Source organism: Myotis daubentonii, chromosome 15, assembly GCF_963259705.1.
Source record: "Myotis daubentonii chromosome 15, mMyoDau2.1, whole genome shotgun sequence".
Lineage (NCBI taxonomy): Eukaryota > Metazoa > Chordata > Mammalia > Chiroptera > Vespertilionidae > Myotis > Myotis daubentonii.
In genome coordinates this window covers 34,008,981-34,029,218 of record NC_081854.1, presented here as the reverse complement: position 1 = coordinate 34,029,218, position 20,238 = coordinate 34,008,981, and the positions used below count along the sequence as shown (strand labels likewise).

The 20,238-nt window shown below is 41.8% G+C and overlaps 1 protein-coding gene across 1 annotated transcript in view; it reads left to right on the top strand.

Moving 5' to 3' along the window:
- Positions 1-20,238, top strand: part of CDH13 (cadherin 13) — a 1,022,278-nt gene that overhangs the window by 625,777 nt on the left and 376,263 nt on the right. The gene's annotated exons all lie outside the window — the stretch shown is intronic.

Here is a 20,238-nt window from a genome sequence, read left to right as displayed (position 1 = left end):
CACAAATTCATGCATCGGCCCTCTAGTTGTTTCATAAAGGAATCACTGTGGTAGTGCAAGCCATTATCATTTTCCCTGGGACTCCTTCAGTAGATTCTCAACCAGGTTGTCCAACTTCCCCTGGTATTTTTTCAGTTCATTGTCCACATGGCTTCCAGATGATCTCTCAGTTATTCCCTCACCACTGCCCGCTGCCTCCTGACCCATAAGAGATTTTCTTTTTTAACCACTTTATTGAGGTATCATTCACACTTTATATTGAGAATTTGGCTCAGCTACTCCATGATATTGCTGCCATTTGTTTGGCCCTCATGCAAGTGCCCCCATTCAGCAACCATAGAGTGACAAGCAAACATAGGCCCCAACAGCCTTGATGATCAGTAGCCTCCCCCTCCCAGGGCCTTTCCTCGTGCGCCTCTTAGATAAGACTCCTGTGGTGTCACCAAAATCACATTCTTTTGACTTGAATTGGCCATTCTGGCCTTAGCAGGAACCCCAAAGCACCCCACCCATGGACCTTAGTTCAGTTCTTTTGTGGTCTGTTGCTGAACCTCGCCTCACCATCCAGTATTCTGTGCTCTACTTAACAAGTGTTCATTTAGCAGAGTCGTAACACCATACAATTTGTTCATCTAAAGTCTACAATTCAGTGTTTTTTGGTATATTCACAATTGTACAACCATCACCACAGTCAATTTCAGAACATTTGCATCACCTCAAAAGAAACCCTACCCCCTTAGTAGTCATTTTTTCATTCCTCTCATTCTCCCCAATCTACTTTTTGCCTCAGTGGACTTGCCTATTTTGAGCATTTAATATAAATAGAAGCATATAATATGTGGTCTCTCAGTGACCAGCTCCTTTCACTTAGCTTAATGTTTTCAAGGTTTATCCATGTTGTAGCATGGATCAGTACTTCATTTCTTTTTATGAATGAATAACATTCCATGGATAGACCTCATTTTGTTTATCCATTTGCTATTAATGGACATTTGGGTTGCTACCTTTTGACTCATAAACAATGCTGCTATTTTGATGTACATGTGTTTATGTGTATGTACCTATCTCATTTCTCTTGGGTATGTGATTAGGAGTAGATTTGCTGGGTCATATGGTAATTCTGTGCTTAGCTATTTGAGGGATATCCAGACAGTTTTCGAAAGTGGCTCCATGAGATGGTTTCAGTGGTGTTTTAAGTTGCCCTTAGCTGAGACTACTTAGCATTGTCTACAAGGGCCGCCCTGACCTGCCTGCCTGCCTCTCCAGTCCCAGCCTGTGTCTCTCTGCCCACTTCTCTCACTCCAGTCACTTCCCCTGGCTTTTGTGCAGTTTTTCAAAGGCACAGGGATCTACACAGGCTCTTTCCTTCCCCTTCCCCTGTCAGTGTCCATCAGAGAAGCCTTCTCAGAACATCCCCCAAGCCCCCAAAATCTAAATGAAATCTCATTATATCCTTCCTTGTTTAATAATTATTTACAGGACACTTGTATAACCCCACTCAAAGGTGGCTCTAGAGGAGCTTAAAAAATCTTGAGACTATTTTTTCATTATTGTAAAGCAAGGATCTTGTGCAGAAATTGAAGTATACTAAAGACATAAAACATATTTGTTGAATAAATAAATAATGAGAGAGTTTAGTTAAAGAGACCTTAAGTTGTCAAGTTGTGTTTGAAATCTACATCAAAACTCTTATTTTTCCCTGGGTATTTTCTTGCTTCCTCCTTTTGCACTGAATGTTGTAAATAGAGGTCAGAAAGCTTTTCTTTAAAGGGCAGATAGTAAGTATTTTAGGCTTTGTAAATCATGCAAACTCTTTGCAGCTACTCAAATCTGCTGTTCTAGTGGGAAAGCAGCCTTAGTCAATTCATAGATGAATGCAGGTGAGTATATTCCAATATGTCGTTTACAAAACAGACATCAGGCCGGACTTGAGCTGGAATTACCAATAGCATTTAATTATCTTTGCCCTACAAAATTTGGTTCAGATGGTTCAGCCTAGCAAAACTCAGAAGAGCAATGTCAGAAATATTATTGTTCATTAGCACTTACCCTTTTCACGTAGTAACAGGCTGCCCGATCTCGATCTCAGAGCTGGGGCTAGACTACCATTTTCCTCTCTGCATGGCCCAGAAGCACAGAAAGGGTATCATGAACAAAGTAACAAGTTACACTGGCTCGTTCACTCTGGGCTGGCTCTGTGCCAGGGGGAAGCTGATGGTCCAGAACACAGCCAAATGCAGGCTGATTGGCATGTGGACTGTCTGTACTCAGAAGCACAGGACCTGTGCACCAATCTGGGTGGGGCTTCTGGCCAAACAAGAGGAGATGCAGCAATCAGGGTGCAAATCCAGAGCAAGCTAACAGAATGCATCGGGTCACAGCATAGTCATCTGTGGCTGTTTGAGGCATTTTCATGCACAAGTAAAAAAAATCAGGGAAGAGACGCTGAGCTAGGGTTATAAGAATTGTAAGACAGGACTTATGTAAGAAATATGAGGTCATTCTGTAACTTGTATTGCCTCATTTATAAAGGCCAGAAAAGATGGGATCACTTTGGTGAGCTAGAATTTATATTAAGTTCCACTTTCCTTATTTTCTTTCATTTTAATATGCTAATTAGTAATATGTCTGTCAGAACAAAGTTGTATTCTATCAGTCATTGCCAAACAATGAATAAGCTCATGTGAAATAAATGTGTACACTCGAGACAGTTGTAACAACTTCACTGAATTTGGTTTCTTCCTCTGAAATAGGCAAAATGTGCTTTTGTTGATGTAGAAGAGTTTTAATGCATCGCCTTTCAGCTGGGTTCACCCTTGGGGAATCCTCAAAAGACAGGTGTCATATCTTTCTTGTCTTTGATCTGTCTTCCAGGAAAAAAGGAGACTTCCTTGTAAACTCACATCACTGAGCTCATCCATTGTTCATTTGTTACATTTACTGAAAACCTACTCTATGAAAGGCAACTTCTGTGCTGTGGGAGCCAGACAGGCCACCTCCTTGTTCTCATGGGCTAACATTATAGTAAGGGTGGCAGGCATTAAAGAAACAGCTGCATGATCGGCCTGTGACCACCAGAGCTGTGAAAACCACAGGGTAAGGATGGAGGGATGACTATTTTGATCAAGTACTTAAGGAATGACCTGAATGAGAGGAAGAAGCAAGCCATGGAAAGTCCTTTGAAAAGAGCATTGCCGGTGAGGGAACACAGTCTTCAAAGACTAGGCATGGAAATTAGCAGGTTTGAGGAACACCAAGGGATATATGGTCAGACTGGAATTATCCTGGGTGTGTGACGGAAGTGTGGTCAAGGACAAATCTAAGGTTCGCGTGAAGGACTTATAAGCCACAGTGAGGACTTAGGACACAGCTGATGTGGGACGGTTGGGAAGCAGAAGATTGTAAGATCCAATTTACGTTTTTAAGGCAACTTGGGAATCTGTGGGATAAATAGAGTGTGGGTGCAAGAGCAGGAGCAGAAAGAGCAATGAAGAGGTACTCACATTAGCATGGGAGAGAGATGGTGGCTTAGCCAAGAGAGTAACCAACAAGTTGTGAGCGACGATCAGATTCAGGGCACAGGAGGTGCAGATGGGCCAGATGTGGGTGAAGAAGATTGATGGGTTCCAGGCTGCTTCAACGTAGTAAGGACACCACCACTCACCTAGCAGCTAATGTTGATTCCTCTCTTACAAAGACAGGGCCTTAGTAGGAAATGCTTAAGGAGAAACACATGAAAGATGACAGGGGCGACTCATGCATGCTGGCATTGATGGAAGTCAGGTGGCTCATTATTGTGCTGCTCAGTACCATTAGGGTCTTATGCACAATAAATAAGTTTGCCAACCCCATGCCCAGCTAGTCATGTTGTCCCAAGAAGGGACAGCCTCTCCTGGATCTTAGCACCTGCTATTCAATGATAAATGAGGAGCCTTGAGCTTCCCCAGAGCAGGTTTCCCCAAAGTGCAGTGTTTAGGCCACAGCCTCAGAATTACTTGGGATGATTTAACAGAGATTCCTGAGCCCCACTGAGAACCTACTAAATAAATCCCGGGGCCAGGGCCCTGGAATCTGCATTCTTCAAGTTTCTAGGCGATTTCCATGCAAATTAAAGTTTTTAAATTGTGATAGGAAAGCATATAACATGAAAATTTCCACTTAACTATTTTAAGTGTACAGTTCAGCAGAGTTGATTCTGTTCCCATTGTTGTGAAACCTCTGCAGAGCTTTTCATCCTGCAAATCTGAACCTCTTTGCTCATTAAATAGATGCTTCCTCTTCCCTTTCCCCTGAGCCCCTGACAGTCACTGTTCTCCTCTCTGTTCCTATGAATTCGACGACTTCAGATACCTCATATAAGAGAAATCATACCACATTTGTCCTTTGTGTGACTGGCTTATTTCTTTTAACATAATGTCTTCAAGGTTTATTATCATTTGTCGCAGGACCCCTTCCTCCCTAAGGCTGTCCAGTGCATGTGCTGACCACACTTTCCTTACCCAGTCATCCGTCAGTGGGCAGTTTGGTTGCTTCCACTTCTTGACAATGTGAATAGTGCTGCTATGGGCATCGGTATGCAAATATCTCTTCAGGACCCTGCTTTCAATTCTTTTGGATGTTTACCCAGCAGTGGGATGCAAATTAAAATTCTGAAAGCATTGTTCTCCAACAAAACAGGGAATTTTGGAAATGAAATGTTCCTGTATCTTGATTGAGGTGATGAATATAAGCACAGAATTAAATACACAGGTGCCCACATGTGCGCGCGCGCGCGCGCGCACACACACACACACACACACACACACACACACACACACTACACATAAAACTGGGGAAGTCTGGAAAGACACAGGATGATATGGATGTCAGTGCCCTGCCCATGATGCTGTACTACAAGTTTGGCGGAAACTGGAGAGAGTATATTGCAGCTCTGTGATTTCTCACACCTGCATGTGAATAAAAAAAAAATACGTCAAAATAAATTTAATTTAAAAAGAAAGCATTTCCCTCACAGCACTTGAGGTTAGAGTGCGCCACTGAAGAGGGCACCCAATCTGGAGAGGGAGCCTACTGAAGGTGGACCTAGAGGGGCAAGGAGTCCTCGGCAATAATACAAAACCTTTAAGGATACCGGCAGCTACTGTTTATTCAGCACTTGTTATATGCCGGGTGTTTTGCTAAACCCTTTACAAGCATCATGTGTTTTACCTCACAACAGCCCTGTGAGCTATATCCCACTCTCCCATTTTAAAGATGAAGAAATTGAGATTCTAAGAAGTAACTGAATAAGTTTAAAATCACGGAGCTGATAAGAGGAAAAATGGGCACTGGAAACCAAGTCTCCTTGAATCTGAAGTCCACACTTGGAACCTCAGCTCTTTCCTGGTTCTCAGAATTTATCAGTGAGCTTAAAGTAAAGCTTAGGAGGCAAAGCAGACACTGATAGCAGTGTGGTTCAGACATGAAGCTGATGAGACCGGGTTCCATATTATAAAATTCTGTCAAGTGCATTGAGACTTTCATCCAAAACTCAGAGACCCGTGAAGACTCAAAAGCGAGCCACTCTGTACTCTGCTATCATTACTGTAATACTGGGGATCTCCTACATTCTTAATGTTCGTTTCTTTCTCAGTAATCACCAATACTGAGTGATACTCAAAGTCCTCAAGTTTAGCAGACTTCCACTGGTAATAATCTATAACCAATCTGTAGTCATTGTCTGAATAAGCTGCAAGTTTACTACAATAAATGTTATAAATTCCTTTTAAACTTTGAATTAGCACATGCCCATTATAAAAAAAAAATATAGGAAAGTGTAGAGAAGCAAAGTGAAAAACCATCTGCAGTAAAACCACTCTTAATATTTCAGGATAATCTTAGTAGTATCATATTTTTGTCTATTTTTCAAAAATTGCATATATAATGCATACTATTTTGTAATCAGATATTGTACTTTGTATCATGAATACTACACTATTGATATATTTTCCATTCTTTAAACTGTTTCTGTAACATAGTATTCTACTTTATTTTATTTTACAACTCTAAAGTCATTTTGTTAAATACCATAGATTTATTTCCTCAATGTCCTGTTAGAACATTGTATTGTGTCTAAATTTTCCTATTTTTAAGCAATATTGAATGAGTATACTTGTTACTGAACACTCCCTGACATGTCCACACACATAGCCCCTAAGCCCTAAGCTGAATTTCTACAAGTAAAACCATGTTTTCAGGACTTATAATGGATATTGACAAAGGGCATTTCAGAAAGATGTGTCAGTATCATCAGTAATGTATGAGATTTTTTGTCCTCACAAATTTGCAAAATACCAACTAACAGGCTTTTCTAATTATCTTGGCAATTTTATAAGCAAAAAGCTACCTTATTTTAATTTTACATGTATATTGCATTTTTGTTTTCTTGTTTTGCTAATTGTTGTTTTTTAATTGATTTTTAATCAGCTCTTTTTATATTCAAGATAGTAAGCCTCTGCTTTATATAATGCAAATATTTTCTCAGTTTTCTGTTTATTTTAGTCATACAAAAACATGCCCTTAAATAGTTTACTCTCTCAATTTACATAATAAGTTATGCCTTTCACATTGGTTTAGAAAGGTCTTTCCTATTCTATTTCATAAATATTCAATGGCTTTTTCTCCTAATACTTTAATCCACCTGGAATTTATAGGTTATACTTTAAATTTTTATACCTCAACCTTAATTTTTGGAGAACATGTTTTATAAAACATATTTTAATACTTATTTAACAAAATGACTTTAGAGTTGTAAAATAAAAAAAATATTTCATTTCATTCTATTCCTCTGAATTTCACTTTTGGAGGAAAAGGGCAAGTGAAAATAAAAATCCCAGATAATTTTCTCCTATGGCTTTGTTTTCACAGTATTATATTTCCCATCTTTGTACAAAAATCCTCTTACCCCTGGTACATATCCTTAATGATTCTGGAATAATTCCAACATCCATTATTTATATAAATTCTCCTTGAACCAATTAAAAATTTCAGCCTGAGCCCCCTCTTGGGGGTTGAGAATATTCACTGGTACATTACCCATTCTGCTTAAATAAAATTGTTTTTAATATCTGCATAGATGTCTTCCACATAACAAAAGCTATTAATTAATTATTAATTAATCAAACGTTAAATAGAAAAACGCCATCAAAGTCCAGTATGGCCGTGATCATGCATAGATAAGAAAAAATATTTTCATTATGTTTGGGAGAAACAGACCTAAACATTTCAAATTGTCAAAGGAAATACTATAGCTCTAAGCAGAGCAAGCTTTTCAAAGAACAGTTGATAATGGCATTGAGATCTTTAATCAATAATCTAACAAGTATGAAACGTTCATTGCCCCTTCGATCATTTTCAGAGAGAGCTATAAACACTGCATTCAGTCTGTCAAGGGGGAAATCCCACACAGAGCTGTGAAGGTGGGGAGTGTTACAGAAAGCTGAAAGAGCCTTTTTCCTGGGACTTCTCTAGGAGTTGTACATAATGAGATTCAACTTTGATAAATGAGTAAAGCTAAGAAAAATAACTTGAAATGTAGTGATTAATGTCAAAGAGAAACCTGGATTACTGTAATCGAAAAGCAGTTTCAAAAGGGTAATGACTGACAAATAGGAATTGAATCAAGGGTACTGCATCCACTTTTACAAAAGCCTAAATAAAGGTCTATTGGGAGTGAATGAAGGCCAAGGTCACCAACCCTCCCCTGGTATAATAAACCTTTGTTTAGAATTTTCTGTGCGTTGGGAACTGTGCTGTACATGCTCATTTATGTTTTTATTACTTTAACAACAACAACAACAGAAAAGCTTGGAGTGCTATTCCAAATGCCTTTCTTACATGTGCAAACTGAGACCTAGAAAGTGAAGTCACCTAATAAGATAAAAAGACTGTGTAGCCAGTTTACCTAGGACAGTCTTGGATTGTACCTATTGTTTCAGCTTAATTGTTAATAGTACCTACTTACATTCTAAAATGTGTTCCAGTTTGAACAATAAATTGTGGCCACAGTATTAATTTCCAATTGCTGTGGTAATAAGTTACCTCAAATGTAGTGACTGAAAACAACACACATTTGTTATCTTGCATTTCTAAAGGTTCAGAATCCAAGGTGGATCTCACTGGGCTAGAGTCAGTGTGCCAGCAGGTCTGCTGTAGAGGAAGGTCCTTGTCATTTTCAGCTTCTAGTGACTGCCTGCACTCCTTGGCTCCTGGCTTCTTGCTTCAGTGCCAAAGCCATCCATGGCTGCTCCAGCCCCTTCTCATATCGCATCACTGAGACCTTGTCCTCTCCCTTTCTGTCAGGGATCCTTGTGATTACTTTTGGACCCATACAGATAATCCAGGTTACTCTCTCTATGTTAAGTTGGCAGATCAGCAACCTTAATTCCCCTTTGCCATGTAATCTAACCTATCAAATTTTTGGAGATCTGCAAACAGCCCTAGTACCCATCAGTAGAGTAGTGGATAAAAAAAGCTGTGATCGCCCTAACCGGTTTGGCTCAGTGGATAGAGCGTCGGCCTATGGACTGAAGGGTCCCAGGTTCGATTCCGGAAAAGGGCATGTACCTTGGTTGTGGGCACATCCCCAATAGGGGTTATGCAGGAGGCAGCTGGTCGATGTTTCTCTCTCATTGATGTTTCTAACTCTCCCTCTCCCTTCCTCTCTGTAAAAAATCAATAAAATATATTAAAAAAATTTAGAATTCCTTTAAAAAAAAAAAAAAGCTGTGATACATTTACACCATGGAATACTATGCAGTTGTTAAAAAGAAGGATCTCTTACCCTTTGAGGCAACATGGAGGGACCTGGAGAGTATTATGCTAAACAAAATAAGTCAGAGAAAAATAAGTATCACATGATCTTATTCATATGTGGAATCTAACGAACAAAATGAACTGTTGAACAAAATAGATCCAGAGACATAGAAGCATGGAACAGAGTAACAAATCTCAGAGGGAAGGTGGACACAGACAAAAGGGAGGTAGAGGCCTGGGGTGGGGGGCTGGGGCAAGCTATAAGGGATCAATGGGGGGAAAAGGAGGACATATGTAATACTTTCAACAGTAAAGATTTGACATAAATAAACAAACAAACAAGCGGATGAACAAAATAGATCCAGAAACATGAAAGCATGGAACAGAAAGAATTTTTATGCATATATGCATAATCCATGGACACAGACAATAGTGCCATGAAGGCTGGAGTGGGGTGGAAGCCAGGTGGAGGGGGTACATGGGGGGAGGGGGAGCGGGACATCTGTAATACTTTCAACAATAAAGATAAATTTCTAAAAAAATTTTGTGAAGACCATTACACTGTCAACCACAGCCACTCTATAGGGAGCAGAGCCATATTTTGAAGGCAGGCTTTCCGATTCAAAGTCTAGGGTAATTTCAGTGATCAGTGAGGGTGTCTTTGGTAGAAAAGCCTTGGATTTTTGTGACCTGTTGGAAGATGAGGAGAGTGTAAGAATTGCAAACAAAGAGTCAATAAAAATGTATATATGTGTGCTAAATGTATCATTAACTAATACATGATACAATACTAATAAAAGGGCAATATGCTAATTAGACCAGATGTATTCCAGACACCCTTCCGGATGTCATTTCGGACAAAGCCTGGTAGTGGGGGCTGAGGCAGAGGCAGTTAGAGGCGATCAGGCTGGCAAGGGAGAGCAGTTAGGGGTGATCAGGCAGGCAGGCAGGTGAGTGGTTAGGAGCTAACGGTCCTGGATTGCGAGAGGGTCCGACTGCCGGTTTAGCAGGATTGGGCCTAAACCAGCAGTTGGACATCCCCTGAGTGGTCCTGGATTGGAGAAGGTGCAGGCCAGGCTGAGGGACCCCTCTCCCCACCCCCCGCACGAATTTCATGTGCTGGGCTATATGTATATGTATATGTATATGTATATGTATATGTATATGTATATATATAATTTCAGAGAGGAAGGGAGAGGGAGAGAGAGATAGAAACATCAATGATGAGAGATAATCATCGATCGGCTACCTCCTGCACTCCCCCTACTGGGGATTGAGCCCACTACCCAGACATGTGCCCTTGACCAGAATCTAATGCAGGCCAACGCTCTATCCAGAGCCAGACTAGCCAGTGTTCAATGCTTTCTTTATTCAAGGCACAGAATAAAGTTAGATATAGAAGGAATACCTAGACAATAGGTATTCAAGTTATTTATGATCTGATTGGGTCACAAGTAAATTCTCATCTACATGCAGAATGTATCTGTCTCTACCAAAGGAGTCTATAATAAATGAGCATGATACTATATTAATTAAACATGTGAGAACTCAGACACAGAAAGCAAAGGCAATTTCAGTTTCACATTAATCAAATAAGTTAGGATTAGTTTTATTATTTTCTTTCTCATATCACAACTAACATTATATCCATAGTGTAAAGTACTGCTTTAAAAAAAATCTTTCAACCACTCTCAAACTTTGGAAATTGTCTGTTTTAAATAAACTCATAAGAGCATACTTACCCCAAAATCTCTGTGGGCTTTTTTATTTCCATGATATCTTTGCAGACGTTTTTAAATCTGTTGACATCTTTGAGGGTCTGGAGACATACCGGTACTTCCAACTGCCTTCTGGGAAGATTGTATCAGGTTGAATTTACACTTGCATGGAACTTGGTGCTTACGTCCCCGCACTTCCACAATCGCTGGATCTCATCTTTTCTTTATCTTTGTCCTCTAGGAAAGCAAATGCAGGCATCTTATTTTTCATATGTATTTCAAGGTTTTGTGTGAGTCTCTCTGTCTGAACTTGCAGTCACGTTTAATTGGAGATGTCCAATGTTAGACTTATGTGTATCTCTAATTGCACAGTGAACTTCCAGTTATCGTTTTGTATTTCTAGCATAACTATTCTCTAGTGTAAAGGATGACGTTTGGCATAAAAGGAATAAGACCCATTTTTGTTTGTGACTTTTAAACTGGTCTACTAGAAGTTCCTATAGTGGTATTTCAGAGATGGTGCAAACCACAGCACCCACGGAGGACGCCTTTTAGTGCCCCAGAAAGGTAACTTGGAGGGAACACACTCATTTGGGTAGAAGACATCTGTGTCTAAAAGAGAAATTGGGTCACATTATGTTGTTGGAGTCCTAGCTCATGTATTGTCTTTATTTTATGTGATCAAAAAACATGTGGCTGAAAAGCATGCGTGCACACACACAGTCAACCTGATCTGATGTTTGCTACTTATTTATCATCATAAATAAGTAATCCACTCGTGTGTGTGTGTGTGTGTGTGTGTGTGTGTGTGTGTGTTTTAGTTTATTTGAATATTTGGCCTGAAGCAGAACCATCAGAGTTCAAAAGGTCAGTGTTTTCTAAATTGTTTTACTTCAAAATGACTCATGAGTCCGTAGACGGTGTGTGTCATGCTCTGTTTCCTACTCCATTGATCCAGGTTTGACATCTGTTGCTTGGGTCATCTCGTATTACAAAAAGTATTGGCTTCTAAGAGCCGGCTCTTCCTCTTTTTGGCCTTCACCCAAAAATCCTTGTAGCACATTTTGTTTTCCACCAGTTCATCCCTTTGGGTTAGATCACAGTATCAAATTTTGTCTGACTAAATTGTCTCTTTCATAAGCAGATGAGAGGATGAGCCAAATGAAGGGCAAGATGTTAATTGTTTGTTGTGATGCTGAAGGCCAATGCGCTTATACGTGCTTTGTCATTTGGTTCATTATGTTCCTAGTCTTTGAAAAAGGATTCTTGTCCATGATTATGTACAGCCTGTCTCCATTGTTATGGTGCATTAATTGGTTGGAAGAGTCATTGGCTTGCATGCAGTGACTTGATAGTTCACACCTCAGTGGAGATGCCTCAAGATATGGAAGGAGTGTAGAGGAGCTTCGGCGCTGGGATGCTGGGAAGGATGGCTGGCCGAGGGGACCTACACTCAGGCTTCAGGGAAGCTATGCTGGAGCTTGGCTTCCTCTCTGGCTCCTGAGATCTTTCATCTGCCTGCTCCCTACTTCACAGTCAAGCCTCTCTCTCCTCCCACACACAAGACTCAGAGATCAGCACTAAGAACGTGGTGCCATTGACCACGGCTCCTGAAGTGAAGCCATTAGCTCACATTCATGTGGTGCCTTCATGTCTCCATTCTTGGATTGCATAATTTTCCTTTTTTTTTTTTAAGAGAGAGAGAGTGGGAAGTGGAAGAGAGAAGAAGAGACACACAAAGAGAAACATCTATGTGAGACATGAGTGATTGCCTCCTGCACATGCCCCAACTGGGGCCCTAGGATTGATCCTGCAACAGAGGTACATACCCTTGACTGGAAACGAAGCCATGATACTTTAGTCCACAGGGAACACTCTAACCACTGAGAAAACTGTCAAGGGCAAAGTACTTTTGCTTTAAATAGGTTAGGAATGACTAGCATACACTGTTCCCTCCCTGACATATTCATCATGTTCATTTGAGAGCTAAATTTATAAGAACATCTTTTCTTTTCAGAAAGTCTATAACATCCCCAAAGGGAACATATTATAACCAGGCTGACACTGTAATACATCCAACCGGTCATTTGTGGCAGCATGTTATATGATGCATAGTGGCTCATGGTGTGTTTTAATATGTATTTTCATGTGTATTAGGAAAATTTTATAATATGCTCCTCATTGCCTAAATTAATAGCTATTTTTACTTCTGATGAGGGAACAGTGACACATAGCAATCAATGTAATGCCTCTTAAGTAAATAACAAGTTAGTAAAGAAAAGAAAACAAAACTGACATGAAAATCTGTGAGAAAGTATTTAGCAAATAAGAGCATAATGGGGGAAAGCTTGAATTTTTGTGTCAGACCTAAGGTTGGGTCCAGCCAGATCACAAGCCAGCCTTGGACCATGGGCCAGGTACTTACGTTCTCTGGATTCTGTGTAGTGGTATTTCTCCAAGTTGTTTTGAGCCCCATGTGGCAATACATCAAAAGCCCAGACATGTATCAGACACCAAATAAATGTTGTTCCCTTCTTGTAAAAAGCAAGTAATCAATTTAATGTGCTTCGGTAACGTTTACCACCATGGCTCTCATTCGTGAATTGAGACTGCACAAGATGTCAGCTGGCCTGTGGTCGGTGGGATGGGGCCTGACTGTCAGCTCTCCCACGCCAGGGTTGGAGGGAAAGGACAGATGGCTGAAGCTGAGGCCAAAACTTGGTCTCCACTCTCTTAAAGAGGCATTACCTCTTCAGCAGAGGGCTCTGTGCAATGAATATTAACTCCAGTGCCTGTGATGTGCCAGGCATTGGGCATCAGTACTGGGGATTGGCTAATAGGCAGGAACAGTTACTGTGCCTCTAACTTCATGGGGCCAGATGGAGAGGCAAACAGTAATTGAATTGTCACACAAATAATAAGCCGAGATCTGAAGGATGAACAAGGGATCACCAGGGGACAGCAGATAGGATGCTCATGCTTCTAGGAGTGTTGCAAGTGAGAATGCTTGTGTGGAGAAGGAGAGGTGGAGGGACTGAAAAAAAGGTTGGTGTGCCTGGATACCATGACGTGGAAAGAGTTTGGAGCAGTGGCCCGGAGCCAAATTATAAAAAGACTTGTCAAAGTAAAGAATGTTTTATTTATCCTAAGAGTGATGACAAATTAAAATTTGAAAAGATACCCTGGAAGCCTGTGTTAGTCTGTGTTCTCCAGAGAAACAGAACCCATAGGAGATATGTAAATATATAAAATGTAAATATCAGTGTAAAAATTTATTATATATATATATATATATATATATATATATATATATATATATATATGAAGAGATTTATTATAAGGAGTCGACTCCTGCCTGAGTTGTGGAGGCTGAGAAGCCCATGACCTGCCGTCTGAAAGTGGAGACCCGGGAGAGCTAGAGGGGCAGCTGGTCTGAGTCCGGAGGCCTGAGAAGCAGAGCACCAAGGGCAGGAGACCTCAGGCCCAGGGCAGGCAGAGGAGAAGGAGCAGGAGCCTCTTTCCTCCCCCGTCGCTTCTACGCAGGCCCTCAGCAGGTTGTCTGGCGCTCACCTGACACTGGGAGGCGGGTCTCTTTACCGAGTCACTGATTTAAATTCTAATCTCATGTGGAACAGGCACATGCAGAAATAATGTTGAGTCTGGGCACACCGTGGCCAGTCAAGTTGACACACCGAATTAACCATCGCAAACCCTTCGGGGAAGAGGCTGTGGCGGTCAAGAGCGGGTGCAGGGATCACCACTGGCTGCCTGTTGGAGTGGCCCAGTGAGAGGTCACAGAAGCTGATCTCAGGAGGCGGTGATGGAGATGGAGAAGACCGTGTAGTGGAGAGAGATTGGGTGATAGACAGGCCTTGGTAGCCGAGTGGCTGGGGAGAGGGGAGAAGGCTTCGTGGAGAAAGAGGATGGCTTCTGCATCTCTGCCTTGGTCCCGGGAGAAGGACCACCCTCTGGAAAAAGTTTAGAGCAGATTGATAACCATGCAGTGGCACCTATAATACTTGCTAGTCGCTCAGACATTCATGCCTCCAGTGAAGCCATTTAAGAATACTTTGATGACATCATTTTAAATGTAAAATAGTTCTGTCCTCTCTAGGAAAGGCAGAAGCTGGCCCTTTGAAATCTGGACAGTAAGAGTTGTGTTAAACTTCAGAACCCACTTTATATCAGACACCTTTGCGCGCCCTTGACTTAGTCCACACTAGATCCTATGAGGTCTCTGTGGTCGACCTTACTCATAACACAGAAACCGAGGTCAAAGAGGGGGTGCCTACTCAGAGCCTGGATCCGGGACATCAGGGAGACTATTTTCTCCCCAATCCAGGTCCAGGGCTCACTCCACAGCTCTTCAGAGCCCTGTACTCAGGCTTTCAGAAAGTGCCTCTCTCCCCTAGCAGTGCTCCCTCCTTCATGACCATCAGCGTCTCTCTCCCATGATGCCTCAGTTTTCTACAGCCTGGGCAGGAGACACTAACACCAGTCTTGCCAAGTGCTGGTGTAAACTAGATTCCCAGTAAGTCCCCTAGAAGACCCCTAAGCCCCCTAATGATAGAACCTAATTAGTTTTCCCCTCCAGGGGTATTGCATCTCAGTCGGGGAGAACAACAATGCAGTGTGGGATCCAAAAATCACACCTCGGCTGAGGCAACTGGGTGCCGCCAACACTGGTGCTCCCCCCCCCCCGTGAGTTCCCCACCTCTAGGACCCCTCTCTCTTTTCTTTTGTTTTCTGCAACTTTTCACTTTGCAGTTAGTAGGCAATCCACTTCTCCCCACTTTCTGTTTCACAACTTTACAGAAAGTGATCAGACAAAATACACTTTAAGTGCTTCTTATGTACCATTGAAGATGAGAAGATTGGGAAAATTGATTTGTGTGTGTATGAGTTTTATATCTGTTTGTATGTTGTATGTGTGGTGTTTATACATGTGTGTGTCTGTTCAAAGGATACACAGAAAACAGCGGTTGACACGAGTCCGAGTGTGCAGTGGCTTTCTAGCAGGTGGTGCGACTCTGCCTTCTGTTTGGAAGTTATTTTCATGCATCTAAACCTGGGAATGCTCTTCCCAAGCGCTACAGGCCCTTGGGCTTTTATCTCTAACTCCTGTGTCACAGGTCAGCATCACACAAAGAATGGTGTGCACCTGGATTTCCTGCAGATGGGATAAAATGCAGGGCTGCCTTGGGAGGTTCTAGCAGGACCTGAGAGTCTGCATTTCTAAACCCCCAAGGATGCCAGGGATGCTGGGCCCAAGACTGCACTGTGAATAGCACGGTCCTAGAACACACAGCACAGAGGTTGGTCAAATATATCACTTTTTCAGGCCTACTTGCCATGGAATAAGTTATTAGGCAATTACTTGTCCAAGTAACTTGGGCAACTGTTTCTAGATCTAATTTATTGAGCATCTTCTCTCTTTCTGGTTCCACAGTGGACCTCTTTATATGTCACCCCTAATTATTCCCAAGAAGATCAACCACTCACATTAAGAATAGCAGTCCTAGAAGATGGTGCAGAAAGTCAGTGAGAAACTGGGTGATTTCCATTTCCTGTGAGCAGTTATTCCATTGCTTTCTGCCAATGGCTGCCTGTTTGTTTTTCTCACAGTAGGTTTCTACTAATTGGCATCTCACTTTAAACATCAAGAACAGGCATGAGAATGCATTCCGGTTTGTTTTATTTCTGGAGCCCCAAACACAGTCCCTAGAATAGATCTTGTGACTCAAAGGAAACAAACATTGTTCCAGTCTTTTTAGACTAAGGACTTGTGTGTTTTGGGAATTTCAATTAAGTAGAGGAAAGGAAGGTGAACACATCATTAAACATTTATCCTCTGATACTAGAGGTACCCTCTGAAAGTTAGGAGTCCCATTTCAGAAGATTTCACATTTGTTAACTGTGGATGTGACCTTCATAAGAGAATAGTTATTTAAATTCACTGGAATGTCAGATTTCTTTATAGTAAGTGATTGGGTAGATAAGGTCATGTTTACTAATAATTTCTTCATGACTGCTTAATTTTCATCCACACTTAATATATGCCCTTTGGAAAATGCATGGACGACTTAGTAAGGCACTAGCATTTCCTATTCTATATTTTATTCAGTCTACTATGGTTTTCTTTGTTAGAAACAAGCATGATATCATTTTCCCTCCTTCATCTCTGTTTACCCAGCAAAGAATGTTATAGCAGAACTGACTTTAGTCTACTCCGTTGGAATTGAATGGAGCCCCAGTTTGACTTCATCTTGTACCGAGACCATCCCTAATATAATGCTAAGCTAGAAGCCATTACACCTGCTGTCTACAACTCTTTTCCATGCATTTTCACGTGGCCAGCTCCTTCTGTTTTGTTGTCTTTCAAGTCTCAGTCAAAATGTTCCTTCAGCAATAAGTAGATTCTGGGCAGGGCCTGAAAGTCTGTAGAAAGTCTTCCAAACTATTGTATCTAAAATAGGTACTTCCCCTGCCAGCACATACATATTCCCTCTCTCTCTCTCAATAACCCAGAGTGTATCTAGCAATATTGTTTTCCACTAAAAAAATTCAGGAGTCAAACCCTGGGTACTGGAATGACATAAACTCCTATCAGGTTGTCTACTTACATAATTCATTTTACGAGATTCGGCGCAACATTTTTCATTCATCCTAATCAATTATATCTCCTTAGTGTCTATCTGTCTGTCTTCCCATTATGTTGAGATGGATCTGGAGTCTGCCCCTCCCAGTTCCAGTATATTTGCATATTTGGCAAATGTGAATTCTGTTCCTTTGTCCTACTTGTGTTTCTTATACGACCCGAGTCTTGCAGAAAGTAGAAGTTTAGTTTGAGTAGGTCATTAAGAGGATGTGACCGCCTGTTGACCCACAAGCTGGACCCATGCAGTCAGGCTCCTCACCCCTCTCCTGTCCTTAGAATGTATGTTCTGCCCACCATTCCCACAGTGTGAGCTTTTTCAAGGACACAGCCTTGAGACCGTAAGGTGCTGTTGAGATCATCTGGATGGCATATGTGACTGAACCCAGTAAAGGCCTCCACATAAACTTTCAAGATCCTGGTGGGTGGACACAGAGATCTACTTGTCTTGTGGTCTCCAAGACAAGTCTCATATATAGGTTCCCTTACTTATTGAACTGCTACCTACTATCTGGAGTGGTCTACCTCTTTCTTAGATCTCTCCACACCCTTCATGTACGGGGGCCAGTTTGTGAACAAACAGAAAACTTAAGATTCAGATCCAACATACGTGTTGTCTTTAGACATAGGTTTTTGGTTAAGTTAAAGTCAACTCTGGCTATTTTGGTAGGACAAAAGGCCAGACCTTCATTATTGATGAATTTCCCCCAAGGCTTTGTTTTAATTTTCTTTCTTTAGCAGTATTCTCATAGTAGATTTTAAAAGCAGCATCCTATATAATAAAAGGCTAATATGCAAATAGACTGAGCAGCAGAACAACCAAACAACTGGTCACTATAATGTGCACTGACCACTAGGGAACATGTGCAAAACATGGCGGGCATTGGCAGCAGGTGGCAGAGCACAGAACATGGCAGGCATCGGCCATGGTGGGAGGGTGGAGCAGGTAAGTGGGGGCATCAGACCAAGGCAGGGTGCCAGTCACTGTCATCAGGGCAAGCCTCCGGTGGTTACTGAAAATTCTTTGCTCCCATGTGCCATGGTCTCCCCCAGTAGCTCACACCTGCTGCCGGAGCTGCTGCTCACACCCACTGCTGGTGCCTGGCCCCGGCCCTGGTCGCTCGGTGCTGTTAGCGGGTGCAAGCAGCAGCTGCCAGCCCCGATCGCCCCTCAGAGCTTCTCCACCTCCTCCTGCTCCTGAGGGGCGTTCAGGGCTGAAAGCCACCACTCACACGTGCTGCCAGTGACGGCCCCACTCACACCTGCTGAGGACACCAGCCCCAATTTCTCCGTGCTGTCAGCTGGTGCGAGCAAGGACTGCCGCTGTCAGCATGTGGGAGTGGCAGTGGTGGGAGCTGGGCTGCTGGCAGACTGGGGACCAGATGCTGCCATGGGAGGGGCTGGGCAGGGGGGGGAGGATGGGCCAAGACCTGCCCCTGTGCCCTCTGCAGCCTCATGGCCCATGGTTCCTTTCAAGGCACACAAATTCGTGCACTGGGCCCCTAGTAAAAGTATAAAAGTGAACTCTATTTAAGATTTTCTATTTATGCAGATGTTAAAGGCTCTGCCCCTTTAATTAAAGTATACGTGCGTTATTTTCTTTGCTGCAGAAATCAAAGTGTGGGTGTGTGTTTTAATTTGCTAGTGAAAAGATTGTTAAAGAAAAAAAAATAAAAACTATATCTCTCTACTCAAGCATACCTGGTTTTACTTTTGCTTACTAAGTTCAAATTCTGTCCATATGTATATGTTACACATGCTATTTAGCTTATTTTCACACAATATTCTTAGTAGATCAACAAGGTTTAGTAATCATTTTCTCTAATGGCTGTATTCTAGCATGTTGTTACATAAACATTCATTCAACTAGTCCCCTTTCACTGGACATTTAGTGGATGCCAGTGTTATTTCATTACTAGAAATGACACTACAGTGAATATTTTCATATACGTAGCACAACCTAACTCAAATAGAACCAGGAGTGGTATACAAATGGAACAAAACGTATGCATTTTCAAAGCTTTTTGTTGGATTTCCTCATGCTGCTTTCCAAAAGAATGATACCAATTACAGCACCATTACGTGGGGTACTGTGCTGGTTTGTAACAAAGGTGTTTCTCTCTTATTTTCCTAATTTGGGCTAGTCTTTTTTTCCTTAATTGATGAGAGAGAGAGAGAGAAAGAGAGAGAGAGAGAGAGAGAGAGAGAGAGAGAGAGAGAGAGAGAGATCCATCAGTTGCCTCCTGTAGGTGCCCTGACTGGAGATCAAACCCACAACCTTTTGGTGTACTGGACGATACTCCAACCAACTGAGCCACACCAGCCAGGGCTGGGCTAGTTTTTACATTGGTGTTGATAACAATAACAGTAGCAACAATAGCAGGAGCTAATTGAATATTTCTTTTTAAATTTATTGATGGGGGGGGGGAGAAAGAGAGAGAGAGAATAATTTGTTGTTCCACTCATTTATGCATTCATTGCTTACTTCTTGTATGTGCCCTGACTAGGGATCAGACCCACAACCTTGGTATATTGGGACGGCACTCCAGCCAACTGAGCTACCTGGCCAGAGCCTTATAATATTCTTGAGATATTTTATATGACAGGCATTAAGTGACTTAGAAACATTATGTATGTTAAAAATGTAATCTCTGGAGCCTGATTTCATGGGGTCCAATCTAGACTCCACCGTATAATCTCTGTTTGCTTTTGTTCCCTCCTCACAAAAGGGTCCTAGGATTACTGTGAGGATCAAGGGAGTTAATATAGTAGAGAGCCTGGGTAAGCCCTGGATAATATTGATTATTATTCCTAATAATGAGTGTTTTTAATGTTATGCTGGGATTCCAGCCGCAGAGGCCTCTTCCTGAGGAGTCCCACTGTAGAGACCCTTTTCTGACTGAGATGCTCAACCCCCTTCAATGCAGGGACCACCACTGATATCCACGGAGAAGTGCTGCCATCCCTGCCGAGTTCAGTCCAGGCTGAAGTAGGCTCAGAAAATAAGAGCATACGGTTACTGTGATTCACTGGAAATGTCATGACATAATTTCCTGTTTCCAAGACAATAAA